Source organism: Lolium rigidum, chromosome 2 (assembly GCF_022539505.1).
Source record: "Lolium rigidum isolate FL_2022 chromosome 2, APGP_CSIRO_Lrig_0.1, whole genome shotgun sequence".
Lineage (NCBI taxonomy): Eukaryota > Viridiplantae > Streptophyta > Magnoliopsida > Poales > Poaceae > Lolium > Lolium rigidum.
The window spans coordinates 191,857,166-191,869,581 of NC_061509.1; positions in this window are offsets into that span (position 1 = coordinate 191,857,166).

Consider the following 12,416-nt stretch of genomic DNA (forward strand, 5'->3'; position numbering starts at 1 on the left):
AGAAGCACGTTGAAGGTTGATGGCGGCGGGATGTAGTGCGGCGCAACACGAGAGATTCCGGCGCCAACGTGGAACCCGCACAACACAACCAAAGTACTTTGCCCCAACGAAACGAGTGAGGTTGTCAATCTCACCGGCTTGCTGTAACAAAGGATTAACCGTATTGTGTGGAAGATGATTGTTTGCAGAGAAAACAATAAAACAAGTATTGCAGCAGATTTGTATTTCAGTATTAAAGAATGGACCGGGGTCCACAGTTCACTAGAGGTGTCTCTCCCATACGATAAAAGCATGTTGGGTGAACAAATTACAGTCGGGCAATTGACAAATAGAGAGGGCATAACAATGCACATACATGACATGATAAGTATAGTGAGATTTAATTGGGCATTACGACAAAGTACATAGACCGCCATCCAATCGCATCTATGCCTAAAAAGTCCACCTTCGAGGTTATCATCCGAACCCCTCCAAGTATTAAGTTGCAAAGCAACAGACAATTGCATTAAGTATGGTGCGTAATGTAATCAACAACTACATCCTCGGACATAGCGCCAATGTTTTATCCCTAGTGGCAACAGAGACAACACAGCCTTAGGGGTTTCGTCACTCCCCAGGTGTCAATGCGGGCATGAACCCACTATCGAGCATAAGTACTCCCTCTTGGAGTTAAAAGTAAAAACTTGGCCGGAGCCTCTACTAGAAACGGAGAGCATGCAAGATCATAAACAACACATGTATAATAACTTGATAATTAACATGACATGGTATTCTCTATCCATCGGATCCCGACAAACACAACATATAGATTTACAGATAGATGATCTTGATCATGTTAGGCAGCTCACAAGATCCAACAATGAAGCACAATGAGGAGAAGACAACCATCTAGCTACCGCTATGGACCCATAGTCCGGGGGTGAACTACTCACTCATCACTCCGGAGGCGACCATGGCGGTGTAGAGTCCTCCGGGAGATGAATCCCCTCTCCGGCAGGGTGCCGGAGGAGATCTCCAGAATCCCCCGAGATGGGATCGGCGGCGACGGCGTCTCAGTAAGGTTTTCCGTATCGTGGTTTTTTCGCCTCAGGGGTTTCGCGACGGAGGCTTTAAGTAGGCGGAAGGGCAGAGTCGGGGGCTAACGAGGGGCCCACACTATAGGTCGGCGCGGCCAGGGCTTGGGCCGCGCCGCCCTATAGCTTGGCCACCTCGTGGCCCCACTTCGTGTGTTCTTCGGTCTTCTGGAAGCTCCGTGGAAAAATAGGGCCCCGGGTCTTCGTTTCGTCCAATTCCGAGAATATTTCGTTACTAGGATTTCTGAAACCAAAAACAGCGTAAAACGAGAACCGGCACTTCGGCATCTTGTTAATAGGTTAGTTCCGGAAAATGCACGAATATGACATAAAGTGTGCATAAAACATGTAGGTATCATCAATAATATGGCATAGAACATAAGAAATTATCGATACGTCGGAGACGTATCACCCGGCTACGGAAACGCTAGAGCCTCGCCATGGAAAGGGCGCCACGCATGTCCGTCCTCCAACGACGTCTATTGGCCTCCATCCGGCGTCTATCAGACTCCATCTGGCGCTTCCTCACAGCCTTCATATCCACGTCCCAGTGATAGCTGTGAAATACGCTACCTTTTCTCGCGTTTAAACCTTTAGCTAAATCAAGAAATTGACTAAGTTTACCTCTCAATTTGTTACTAATGACTAATTATTGTAAGGATGTGCAATCTCTTTTATCTTTGAATGGTGCGTAGAAAATCACATCATAATGATAAATGGATCCGCAATTACTGAAGAGATTCGCATCACAAGTGCAACAAAATTGGCCAGGATTCAAAAGGCGGTTCCAGAAGGTTTAGCGGACACTGGTACGGGCAAGCCCCGCCCGTACCGTCTGCCCGTACTATGGGCCGCAACGTTCCCGAGGTTAAACCCTATAAGTTCTGTGAAGGACCCGGCGATAAAGGGAGAGCCATTCATCGCCAAACATAGCCACCATCTACCAGATCCATGTACAACACACCGAAGGAGATCCACCACCATAGTTCATTCATTCCATCTCCCATCTACTCGATAGCCATAGCCTTATTACAAATATCCTTGAAAATTGGTGACCATTGTAAGAATATTATGATTTCAATCCAAGTATTTGCCATAATGATTTCTATCTTTGATCTTGATCTTGATATTCTATGTGAGTAGTCCTCGCGGATTGCGGGTTGGGGTGAATCCTCGTAGCGTTTATGTGCATCTAATTTTATATTATGTATAAGGATTGAATATGAGTTTTGCAATCGTGTATCCTTATCTCTTTGCCTCGATTCAATGATTTGCAGGTACCCATGTCTATCGGATCGATTAAGGGAAGAGATGGGTTAAGTGGAGAGCGGCGTGCTACCAAGAAACCTCAGTGATAGCAAGGGGAAAGTAGCGGTACATGTTTAGTGATTCATTTGGGATCAACGGTACACTCATCTAGCTTAATTCTTTGGCATGTATTCATTTACTTAATAACTGTTGTTACTCGCCGCTGTGGGAATAGTGGTTGGACCAAGAGGCTCTTGTCACCTCTGGCTTTAGGGGCAAGAGTATTTACGGATGTGCTGCTCACAAATCTCTTATCTCTGTTGTATTTACTATACATTTGCACTTCATTTCTATATGTATGCATAGCTGCAGGAGAATCCTTAACCCTGGCATATTTCCATCATTGAACACAATCCAATTAAGAGTAAACTAGATAGGTCTGGTAAACATAAAATAAAATCAACTAGCAAGTTGTGTAGACGTTTCCTTTACACCACTTTAGCAGTGCTTCTCAAGGTTCGATTAAACCTAGATCTTCTAGGAAAAAAGCTTATCATACAACAATCCATAATCCGGATCGAAGGTGTCACCTAGCGGTCCGTCGCCTCATGTGCCTACCCCTCCATTTCCCTGCTCTCTGCGTCTGCCTCCGCCTACTGGATCCTCCTGCCCTCCACCACCTCCTAGCATGCCTGGTGGTGCCTATCTGCCAAGGAGATGCACGCCACGTCCCATTTGATACACGAGGACACCCTCTGGTCGTGGATGTCCACCAGGGCCTGGTGGTCTCGAAGGATGTGAGAAGCCCCGTGCTCATGGCTCATCGCCGGGATGTTGACCTCATCGTTGAAGTCCTCTTGGTCATCGCCTCGTCCATCTCCTCCTTATTAGTGGGCTCCTCGAGCATCGTCGCCTCGGTAGTAGGATCCTCGGCCACCACTGCATCAGTGTAGGCGGTGAGGGCCCCCGCCTCCACCCCCAACACCGGCTCGATGTCCACATCTTGCACGTACGCGGCAATCTCCTCCACCGCATCGGTCTCCAGCATGAAGTGCTCGTGCGCCAGGTGGGTGATCTTGTCCCAAGTGGTGATCTTGTGCCGATGCATGGCTGCTAGATAGGGTGTGCCCGTGTACCCCATGTCGCCGTCCTTCTTATAGCCCACAACCATCGTGGGGATGGGGGTTGGAACCGTGTGGCCGCGTGGGAATGATGACAGAGCGTTTGGGGAGGCGATGCTGCGATATTAGCGCCACCGCATCGTTCATGGCGGTGAGGGGAATATGAAATATGCGCAGAACCGATGGGTGCAGCCCACCTCAAATGGACCAGGGAAAGAGACTGGTATTTTTCTACCCGCACGCCTCAAACAGATCAAAGCAAGCATATTGTTATCACCCGATTTTGGCCAAATCAGGAGATGGGCCGTAAGTGAAGATGGGCTTTGAAAGACTACATATGGAGCATCTTTGAAGCGGCTTTGTGCTAGAAGTTTGGGCTAGTTAGCTCGTATATCTTAAATATAGTAGATTGTGTATCGATTTAGAAGTTAGAGTTTATCTCGTGCACGGTTTAGTGCACGCCCACATTAGAAAGTCCGCTGGACTATAAATATGTATCTAGGGTTTATGGAATAAACAACAACCAACGTTCAACCACAAACAAATCTCGGCGCATCGCCAACCCCTTCGTCTCGAGGGTTTCTACCGGTAAGCATCATGCTGCCTAGATCGCATCTCGCGATCTAGGCAGCACAAGCCTGCCTACGTTGTTCACGCGTTGCTCGTACTGAAGCCTTTTTGATGGCGAGCAACGTATTTATCTTAGACATGTTAGGGTTAGCATTGTTCTTCATGCTGCATGCTTTCGTAGTGCAACCCTTGCATGTCTAGCCGCCCTTACGCCTATCTTAGGCGTAGGGGCGGCACCCCGCTTGATCATAGTTTGGTAGATCTGATCCGTTACGATTACTCCTTGTTCTGCAAGGATTAGTTTAATATCTGCAATAGTTAGGCCTTACGAAGGGGGGGAGGATCCAGCGGCACGTAGGGTGTCGTTCGTTGGCCCTAAGCGGGATGTTCCGAGGATCAACCTCGTGTTGGTTTTTAGGCCTTGCTTAGGATCGGCTTACGATCACCGTGCGTGGCCGCGTGGCCCAACTCCGGAGTAGGATGATCCGATTATGCGGTGAAAACCCCACATCGTCGTAGATCTCATTAGCTTTACCTTGATCAAGCAGGACCACCATATATTCGGACACCTCGTCTGAATCATGGGTGGATCGGCTCTTTGAGCCGATTCACAGGATAACCCGAGAGCCGATCGAGGCTCGTATTTAACGTTTACGTGTGTGCCCCGCAGGAAACTAAGCGAGGCATCATCCACACCTTCCCGACCAGGTATAGGTCGGTGGCACGCCCTTGTGATAAACATCGGTGCGTGCGACCAGAAGGCTTTGCGGCCCGTCGCTCAGAGGGACTAGGGCCAGCCGCAGCCCTAGTTGTTCCCGGCTCTACGGTGTTGCCCGTCTCTACCCGCCGGTGGGTTTCTGACGTCAACACATTCTGGCACGCCCGGTGGGACGCCCTTCGACATCGACAACATCGCCATCTACATCCGAGATGGCGGAAAGCACTCCGGTCAGGTACGAGGACCTGCCTGATGAGCTCAAGAAGAAGCATGGCGAAATCAAGGCAGTCCTCGAAGCCGAACTCATCGGCTCTTTCCACAGAATCCGTTCCCAGGGTCAACCAGGACACTTGTTCAGCATCAACATGGTAAAACTTGGGTACCGCCCCGGTAAGGGTAATGATGAGGGCAGCTGCTCTCATAGCAAGAATGGAGAAGGAGCCGACCCGCGCGATCGGCCCCGACACTGTCACCAAGTCTTAGTGATGATCAAGATGGAGGCCGATTCTAGCGATCGGACCGTGTTATCCGCGCCACCCGCTCTCCCGCATGTTGGCGTCGACCTCACAGAAGACGGAAAGCTGGGGTATGGGTTCACCTCGGCTGATGAGCTGGAGGAAATCGACATCGGCCATGGAGACAAGCCGTGACCAATTTTTATCAGCAAGAAGTTGGATCCACAGCTCAGGAGCCAGATGATTGCTCTGCTGAAAGAATACCCGGATTGCTTCGCATGGGACTACACAGAGATGCCCGGGTTAGACAGAAGCATCATTGAACATCGGCTCCCTCTTAAGAAAGGATTCCGGCCGTTCCAGCAACGAGCACGTCAGATGAGAGCCGAAATTCTGGAGGAGGTCAAGAAAGAGATTGAGAAGATGTTGGCCGCCGGGTTCATCAGACCATGCAGATATGCTGAGTGGATCTCCAGTATCGTACCTGTAGAGAAGAAGGATGGCCGATGGCGTGTGGCCATTGATTTCAGAGATCTCAACAGAGCCACCCCCAAGGACGAGTACCCGATGCCGGTAGCAGAGACATTGATCAATGCAGCTGCTGGCCACAAGGTGTTGAGCTTCATGGATGGCAACACCGGCTACAATCAAATCTTCATGGCTCCAGAAGATATACACAAGACCGCATTCAGAGTACCAGGGGCGGTAGGCTTGTTTGAATATGTAGTAATGACCTTTGGGTTGAAGAATGCTGGTGCAACGTACCAACGAGCTATGAACTACATTTTTCACGATTTGATCGGTAGGTTGGTGGAAATCTATATCGACGACGTCGTAGTCAAATCCGTTTCCATGGAAGGACACTTGGATGATTTGCGGCGCGTCCTAGACCGAACTCGGAAGTTCGGATCGAGAATGAACCCGAAGAAGTGTGCCTTCGGGGTGACGGCCGGTCAGTTCCTAGGTTTCCTGGTTCACGAACGAGGGATCGAAATCGGCCTGAAGAGTCAAGAGGCGGTGCGTACCATGCAGCCGCCCACCACAAAGAAGGAGCTCCAACGTCTCATTGGCAAGATCAATTTTGTCCGACGGTTCATCTCCAATCTGTCGGGACGAATCGAGCCATTTATGGCGCTGGTGAAGACCAAGTCTGACGACGAATTTCACTGGGGCAGAACAGCAACAGGCGTTCGATGAAATTAAAAGGTATCTGACGACGCCGCCTGTGCTAGTTCCGCCCCGGCAAGACAAGCCGTTCTACATCTACCTATCAGTGGCTGACACGTCCATCGCTTCGGTGGTGGTGCAACTCCACGAGGGCGTCGAAAGGGTTGTCTTCTATCTCAGCAGAAGAATGTTGGACGCAGAGACAAGGTATCCTGAGATCGAGAAATTGTGCCTCTGCCTGTTCTTTACCTGCACCAAGCTGCATCACATCCTTTTGACGGCAGAGATCTTCGTCATATGCAAGTCGGATGTCGTCAAACACATGCTGTCGGCCCCTGTGTTGAAAGGCCGACTGGGTAAGTGGATGTTTGCGTTGTCAGAATTCGATCTCCGATACCATCCTGCGAAAGCAGTTAAAGGGCAAGCATTAGCCGATCTCATAGCTGAGCGAATCAGTACCAATATAGCAGCACTATCCATACGTGCATGGGCTATGTTTTTCGATGGATCGGTTTGCGACGAGGGTTGTGGCATCGGTATTCTGCTCGTGTCGCCTCGGGGGGCAGAGTACTCATTCTCCATCAGATTATCTACCCCGTGCACTAACAATGTGGCAGAATATGAGGCGGTACGTAAAGGGATGGAATTGTTATTAGAAGCCGGGGCAGAAGCAGTAGAGCTTTTTGGAGACTCCAAGTTGGTGATTAACCAGCTCACGGATGAGTACAAGTGCGAAAGTGAATTGCTTTTCCCGTACTGGATGGAATGCCGCGAGTTGATGACACAGTTTCGGTACATCAATTTTAATTGGGTCCCAAGAGCCCAGAACACCGAGGCCAACAATCTCGCGCAGATGGCGTCAGGCTATATGGATACCCCTGAAGGGTCAGAGATCCAGGTGCAATTCCTGGAGCAGGATGATTGGAGAACCGAAGTCCTCAATTACTTAAAGGATTCGGCTCGGGGGGCACCCAAGCGGATAAGATACAAAGCCATGAAGTATGTCCTCATAGGAGACGATATGTTCTACAGGACGTTGGAAGGGTTACTACTCAAATGCCTGGGACCAACTGAGTCTAATCGGCTCTTACATGAGGTGCATGAAGGCGCCTGTGGAACTCATCAGTCGGCTCACAAGATGAAGTGGCTGATCAGGCGCTCAGGGTTTTATTGGCCCACCATGCTTGAAGACTGCTTCAATTATTACAAGGGGTGCCAAGCATGCCAGATGTTCGGGAAAATTCAGATGGTACCAGCATCAGCGATGAACCCTATCATCAAGCCTTGGCCGTTCCGAGGGTGGGGCATGGACATGATCGGCAAAATCCATCCGGCGTCGAGTAAAAAACATGAATGGATTTTGACCATCACAGATTACTTCACCAAGTGGGTGGAAGCCGTCCCCATGAAGAAGGTGAAATCGGAAGATGTGATCAAGTTTGTGAAAGAACACGTGATCCATAGGTTCGGGATTCCCCAAACTATCACGACCGATGGGGGTTCGGTCTTTGTTTCTAAAGAATTCAGGAAATTCTGCGATGACATGGGGATTAAACTGATCCGATCATCTCCGTACTATGCTCGAAGCTAATGGGCAAGCTGAAGCGTCCAATCGAGCTTAATCAAGCTGATCAAGAGAAAGATTGATGAGAACCCTAGGGATTGGCACGAGAAGTTATCAGAAGCATTATGGGCCTACCGCATGTCATGCCATGGAGCTATAAAGACTTCGCCGTACCGGCTTGTCTATGGACAGGAAGCCGTATTACCTTGGGAAATTACGGCTGGATCAAGACGTGTCACGTTTCAGAATGATCTGACAGCGGAAGAGTATGCAGCTTTGATGAGTGACGCTATTGAGGACGCGACGTAACTTAGGCTTTGGTCATTGGAGAAGATTAAGGAGAACAAAGCCAGGGTAGCTCGTGCCTACAACAAGAAGGTTAGACCAAAGGAGTTTCAAGTTGGTGATCTGGTATGGGAAGCTGTGTTGCCGTTAGGAACTAGAGACAAGGCATATGGCAAGTGGTCTCCTAATTGGCACGGTCCGTACAAGGTCGTCCAGGCCTTGAAAGGTAATGCATATATGTTGGAAGAATTGGACGGACAGAAGTTCCCAGTAGCCGTCAATGGTCAACACCTCAAGAAGTATTTCCCAAGCATGTGGGATGATGGGCAGTAAGGTGTTGGAGGCCGATTTTAAATCGGCCAGTAAAAAAAAAATCATCACAGCCGATGACCAGACATCGACTTCAGTATACAAAAAATACTTTGAAAAGCCGATGCACAGACATCGACTTCAGAATATGAAAGCCGATGCATGGCCATCGACTCAAGAGGTGTAAGCAGACCACGAAGATCAGGTCATCAAGGCGTTAGAGGCGGTCTGAAGAAGCTCGGGGGGCAGCTCGCCCCAAAGGTCCTTCGTTTTGAGAAGCCAATTTCGTTGGAGTCGGCTGGCTCTGTGTCACAACTCGTTTGAGAGGTGGATAATTCTTGCAGAATAGAGCCACCAATTTGAAGAGGAAGCCAGCATAATTGATAGGTTTTGGGCCAGTTTGTTGCTGCAAAGAAACAGAGTATCGCAAGGGAAGTTGTAGGCGACCAAGATTTTCAGCAATGATCCTGAAGTTCTCTGGAAGACATCAATTCTGGAGCTTTGCCGATTAGAACTAACATCAAGCTCAGGAGGTCTGAATTGATCTGTCTCGAATAGGAGGCCGATGCGTTGCCATCGGTTCATTGATCATTGATCAGGCTAATGGTCGGCAAAGCCAGGATGGGGAAAAATCGACCAAATTAGCATACAAGGAATCGGCAAAGTCAAATTAAGGAAAATTCTTCATTGATAGCCGGATTTCTTACACAAAGAGCTGAGGGTATTCTCAAAAGGAAGTGCTAGGGGATACAGTGCCCTATACTACTACGGGTCCTATCCTAGGGATCCTATCTAAGGGCTGTCACCGCCCTCGTCGCCGCCATCATCGGCGCTGCTACAGCCGAGCTCCTCGTCGCTGCTGATGAAGCCATCGGTGGCGTCTTCATCCTCCTCGTCGTCATCATCATCTGACCAAGCCCAGCCTCGAAGGCGCTTGGCCGGTGGGTACCCGGTGTCGGAGGAGTCTTCTTCTTCGGGTTCTTCTCCTTCTCCTTCCTCTTCGTCGGAGGAAGGGTCTATCTCCCATGAGAGGAGGTTGTCTGCGCACGCCGCTTCCAGCTCCCCGTCAACGAGGAACCGGAGGTCTTCCTCCCCAATGGTGCGGGGTTCGTCGGCTCTCGACTCGATAGAGAAATCCCATTCTCTCGCGTCCCACTCTGGCGCGGGAGCATCGTGGATGGCCATTTGATTGACCTCTGGCTCCGATTCGCTAGAGGAGGAGGATTGAGTGGAGGAAGAAGAAGACATGGCTGTAAAGGAGGAGGGTTTTCCGACGGGCGACTGGTTTGGAGCAAAAGGGGGTGAGGAGGTGGACTGTTCGATGTGATTAAGTAACAAAAGATGTAGTGGAGATTTAATGCTCGGACAGTTTCCAAGGATGTGGTGCCAGAGTTGTCGAATCATGCAGAGGGGTTGTGAAGGCAAGGCGTCATGATGAAGAATACTGCAACAGTTCTACTCTGCCACGACATGACCCTTCGAGAAAAAGCAGGATGGTTTTGCAATTATCATTATCAAAACCAGGGGGCATGTGTTATCACCCGATTTTGGCCAAATCAGGAGATGGGCCGTAAGTGAAGATGGGCTTTGAAAGACTACATATGGAGCATCTTTGAAGCGGCTTTGTGCTAGAAGTTTGGGCTAGTTAGCTCGTATATCTTAAATATAGTAGATTGTGTATCGATTTAGAAGTTAGAGTTTATCTCGTGCACGGTTTAGTGCACGCCCACATTAGAAAGTCCGCTGGACTATAAATATGTATCTAGGGTTTATGGAATAAACAACAACCAACGTTCAACCACAAACAAATCTCGGCGCATCGCCAACCCCTTCGTCTCGAGGGTTTCTACCGGTAAGCATCATGCTGCCTAGATCGCATCTCGCGATCTAGGCAGCACAAGCCTGCCTACGTTGTTCACGCGTTGCTCGTACTGAAGCCTTTTTGATGGCGAGCAACGTATTTATCTTAGACATGTTAGGGTTAGCATTGTTCTTCATGCTGCATGCTTTCGTAGTGCAACCCTTGCATGTCTAGCCGCCCTTACGCCTATCTTAGGCGTAGGGCGGCACCCCGCTTGATCATAGTTTGGTAGATCTGATCCGTTACGATTACTCCTTGTTCTGCAAGGATTAGTTTAATATCTGCAATAGTTAGGCCTTACGAAGGGGGGGAGGATCCAGCGGCACGTAGGGTGTCGTTCGTTGGCCCTAAGCGGGATGTTCCGAGGATCAACCTCGTGTTGGTTTTTAGGCCTTGCTTAGGATCGGCTTACGATCACCGTGCGTGGCCGCGATGCCCAACCTGGAGTAGGATGATCCGATTATGCGGTGAAAACCCCACATCGTCGTAGATCTCATTAGCTTTACCTTGATCAAGCAGGACCACCATATATTCGGACACCTCGTCCGAATCATGGGTGGATCGGCTCTTTGAGCCGATTCACGAGATAACCCGAGAGCCGATCGAGGCTCGTATTTAACGTTTACGTGTGTGCCCCGCAGGAAACTAAGCGAGGCATCATCCACACCTTCCCGACCAGGTATAGGTCAGGTGGCACGCCCTTGTGATAAACATCGGTGCGTGCGACCAGAAGGCTTTGCGGGCCGTCGCTCAGAGGGACTAGGGCCAGCCGCAGCCCTAGTTGTTCCCGGCTCTACGGTGTTGCCCGTCTCTACCCGCCGGTGGGTTTCTGACGTCAACACATATCTGATATACAAAATGGATTGACCCGTTGAAAATGCTCTAACATCCTATGCTATGATAGCACGAGATATCTTCTCATGAGTTTAATCGATGTCGCGACGGCAATACGCTGTATGATGTTATTGATTATTTCTTAATTTTTTCAATAAAGGGAATATATTAATATCGTGATATACCAATTACATCTAGCATCTGCAATAACGCAATACCCTAATGGCAGTACGGATGCACACAACCAAAAAAGGAAAAAAAAGGAAACTAAGAAAATAAAAGTCCTGCTACAGAATTCCAGCCCTAGCAGCAACAGTACATCCACCACCAATACAACACCTGAACTTCAGACTCTCCAAAAGCGACGTCTCCAAGAAGAAAACAGTGCACAAGTGCCGTCGTCGCCCGATCAAAGATCTTAGGTTTTCACCCTGAAGATAGTCCCCGCTCTCAAAACAATGCCTCCAACAAGACCATTGCCATGCACAACCAATTAAGGTCAGGCCTTGAATTTTCACCCTGAAAGGTAAGACTCTGAACTTTACTAGTGTTGTCGCCCCCACTTGCATACTATACCTGCAAAGTCCGAAAAGCCAAGCAAGTCCTCAACAGTGCAGAGACTGGAACCTCCATTTCTAGTCCTTCAATCCGGCCATCATAATATTCTACGCCTCTAACTTCATCATGGACCAAAATATCATCTGATGGAAACATAGAACAGAGCTTCGCGCCGCTCCCTCCAGAACCAAACGACTGAAATAAAATTTCAAGTCAGAGAAATGATGCACCGTATTTAGTTCTTTTAAATGTTTTGCAAATGTATAGTTAGATAATAACGTTTTGTGCAAAGTTTTGTTTTTGGTTTTGAAAAGGGGTATGAACCAGCCTCCGCATAGCATATGGGCATCACCCATATAAGATTCACTTTAGCCATAAGCTAAGACTCACATGACTATGTAAATAGCTACAATATATGCGGTGTACTCTTCTATAAGATGGAACCCACATATTATTTAGAGGTACAAACCATGCAAAAGTGAGTAGGATAGAGAAATAATTTTTTAATTCTTATGGATCACCTACAAGGTGATAGACCTTAAACTTAAGGTAAACCTTATAGATAGCCACAGTGATAAAGGTTGCCACATAGGCCTCGTGGTGTGCATTTTTGCATATAGTTGATGCCCTAAGTCATGTTTTGTGCATATGAA